A 3,961-nucleotide genomic window follows, 5' to 3' on the forward strand; every position below is an offset into this window, starting at 1 on the left:
GGCCTGTACCAGTGTGTGAGGCCTGTACCAGTGTGTGAGGCCTGTACAAGTATGTGAAGTCTGTACTGATGCAGGGCCCAAAACAGTGTGCAGCGTCTATAACAGTGTGCAGGGCCTGTACTCGAGTGTGAGTCCCATAGCGGTGAGTGTGGCCTATACCAGTGAGGCATGTATCGGTGTTCAGGGACTATAACAGTGACTGAAGAAACCTGACTGAATTGTTCTAATACTAAACAAGGTACAATCCAAACAAATATAACTATCCATATATCAGCATTCTGGTTAAATTTAAAATGTATTAAGACTTGTAGAGGAATGGGATTAGAAAGGTTTCACTCTACAGGACCCCTCACAAGCTCAGGTGAAACATTCTCCTTTTGGCAATATTCAATAATGAAATAATTATAAAGGACAGGTGAAGAAGAAGAAATGAATTTATGTAGTGCCCTTCATGACCACAGGATGTTTGAATGTGCTTTGTAGCAAGTAAAGTACTAGTGAGGAGTAGTCACGATTATAAAGTATAACAATGTGAGGTATTGTAGTTTGGGATTTTAGCATTCATCCATTAGATATTAATAATGAAGGAATGGCAAGGTAAATACACAAAATATGCAAACAATCTTATCTTTATGCTCCAGCTCTGTGATGAAAAGTATGTAATATATACAACAGAAGTTGCTGGAAAACTCAGCAGGTGTGGCAGCAACTGTGGAGAGAAAGCATTGTTAACATTTCGGGTCCAGTGACCCTTTCTCAGACCCAGCCATTCTGTGGTTAGATTCTCTCTTGTTGGAGATGGTCATTGTGTAGCATTTGTGTGGTGCGAATGTCACTTGCCACTTGTCAGCCCAAGCCTGGATATTGTCCAGATCTTGTTACATTTGGACATGGACTGTTTCAGTATCTGAGGAATCGCGAATGGTGCTGAACATTGCGCAATCATCGGCGAACATCACCACTTCTGACCTTATGATGGAAGGAAGGTCATTGATGAAGATGGTTGGGCCTGGGGCACTACCCTGAGGAACTCCTACAGAGATGTCCTGGAGCTGAGATGTTTGACCTGACTTCCAGCAACCAGGACCATCTTCCTATGTACCAGGTATGACTCCAAGTAGTGGAGAGTTTGCCCTCAATTCCCATTGACTCCAATTTTGCTCAGGCTTCTTGATGCTACACTCAGTTGAATACTACCTTACCTCTTGAGTTCAGCTCTTTTATCTATGTTTAAACTAAGGCTGAAGGGCCACCCTTAGTGCTTTCTCTAAGTGTTGTTCAACATGGAGGAGTACCGATTTATCAGCTGAGGAAGGACGGTGCATGGTAATCAGCAGGAGGTTTCCTTGCCCATGTTTGAGGTCCTGGAGTCAATGTCAAGGGCCCCCATGGCAACTCCCTTCCGAGTGTATACCACTGTGCTTCCACCTCTGCTGCATCTGTCTGGCAGGACACATCCAGGGATGGCGATGGTGATGTCTGCGACATTATCTGTAAGGTATGATTCTGTGAGCGTGAAACTGTGTCAGGCTGTTGCTTGGCCAGTCTGTAAGATCGTTCTACCTTGACAGAACTCCTCACTTGTTAGTCAGGAGGATGTCACAGGGTTGACAACACATTGTCACTTTGGTACCTTTGCCAATACATGCATGGCCTATTCCTTTTTTCAAGCCTGGAAGCAGTTTGATACAACTGAGTGATGTGCTCAGCTGTTTGAGAAGCAAATTAGGAATGGCAGGTGGGTCTGGAGTCACATGTAGGCCAGACCAGGTAAGAACAGCAGGTTCCTTCCTGAAGGATATTGGTGGATTGAATGGGTTTTTACAAGAATCACAATAGTTTCATGATCATTGCTAGATTAGCTTTCAATTCTGATTTTTTAAAATTAAATTCAGATTCTTCTGTGGAGAGCATCTAAATCCATTATCTTTGTTTTCCGTTCAAAGGAATTTAGGATGGGGCAAATTCTTTTTAATATTCAGTTCAGAAGAAATCAGTGCTAATTTTAGAAGCAAGTTTAATTTCTGCCCGAGAAGGAGTTCAGTAAACCTGTTCCCTTAGCAGAAGAGTTTACTTTGTAAGGCTTCCAAATCAGGATTTATTCGTTCACGGGATGTGGATCTCGCTGGCTAGGCAGAATTTATTGCCCATCCCTAATTTCCCAGAGGGCGATTAAGAGTCAACCACATTGCTGTGAGTCTGGAGTTACATATAGGCCAGACCAGGTAAGGATGGCAGTTTCCTTCCCTAAAGGGCATTAGTGAACCAGATGGGTTTTTCCTGACAATCAACTTGATCATCCTTGTACTCTGGATTCCAGATTTTTTGTTGAATTCAAATTCCACCATTTGCTGGGATTTCTAACTTGGGGACCAGAACATTGCCTGGGTCTTTGGGTTAATAGTCTATTGTATCATTAGGCTATCACCTCCCAAATTTAGAGAGGTTGTTTTGAAACCCGAATCTACAAGATGCACTGCAGAAATTCGCCAAAATCCTCCAACAACCCCTTCTAAACCCACAACTACTTCCATCTAAAATGACAAGGACAGCAGATACATAGAAACATCACATCCTGCACCTTGCTTTCCAAGCCACTCACCATCCTGACTTGGACATATATCGCCGTTCCTTCACTGTCACTGGGTCAAAATCCTGGAATTCCCTCCCTAAGGGCAGCGTGGGTCAACCTACAGTTGGTGGACTTCAGTAGTTCCAGAAGGCAGCTCACCACCACCTTCTCAAGGGGCAACTAGGGACAGGCAAGAAATGCTGGCCTAGCCAGCAAGGCCCATGTCTCCTGACTTGTGTACAGTTCTGGTCACCTCATTATAGGAAAGATGTGGAAGCTTTAGAGAGGGTACAGAAGAGATTTACCAGAATGCTGCCTGGACTGGAGGGCAGATCTTATGAGGAAAGATTGAGGGAGCTAGGGCTTTTCTCATTGGAGCAAAGAAGGATGAGTGGTGACTTGATAGAGGTTTACAAGATGAGGAGAGGCATAGATAGAGTGGATAGTCAGAGACTTTTTCCCAGGGCGGAAATGACTATTACGAGGGGGCATAATTTTAAGGTGATTGGAGGAAGGTATAGGGGAGATGTCAGAGGTAGGTTCTTCACACAGAGTGTGGTGTGTGTGTGGAATACGCTGCCAGCAGTGGTAGTGGAGTCAGATACTTTAGAGACTTTTAAACGACTCTTGGATAGGCACATGGAGGATAGTAAAATGTAGGGTATGCAGGGTAGAATGATCTTAGTAGGATAATAGGTCGGCACAACAGCGTGGCCTGTACTGTGCTGTACTATTCTATGTTCTATGTTCTATGAGTGAATAGATAAAAAAAGACCATCAGACATCATATGCACTGTACAGCCTACAAAGTAATTTTTGACATGTGGTCATGATTTCTGCCCAAACCAGGGGTTACGTTGATCTAGGCAATAATCACATGAATAGGATTGGTTGAGCGTCATTTACACGAACATTGATTTTGCCTCTATCTTAATGTGGATGTAAATATTGCAAATAATACGCATGCAGCCTCACACAGATACTGCTCTCCCTGTCTTCAGGAGATTGGGTACTTCATCTCCTGCTCAGAACTGTTAGGCAACAGCACCCTCTACAGGCCAATTCTAGAACTGCTTACACGTCTCTGGCTCGTGTCCTCCTGAATTAAACTTATAAAAACTTCTCTCTTTGACTAAGCTTTCGACCAGCTGTTCTCATGCCCCCCTGCTGTGAGTCAGTATGGAATTTTATTTGTTAAATTGTGGATGTTACTTCCCTTTAAACACATCCATTCCCAACCTCTTCCACACTCTGTGTGATCACAAGATCCACATTCCACCACTGGAAATCTTGTGACACATTTGATCGCTGGCCTGAATCCATGTAAGTACATGTTAGAACATAGAACATAGAACATAGAACATAGAACATTACAGCGCAGTACAGGCC

This window comes from Rhincodon typus, chromosome 2 (assembly GCF_021869965.1).
Source record: "Rhincodon typus isolate 14 chromosome 2, sRhiTyp1.1, whole genome shotgun sequence".
Lineage (NCBI taxonomy): Eukaryota > Metazoa > Chordata > Chondrichthyes > Orectolobiformes > Rhincodontidae > Rhincodon > Rhincodon typus.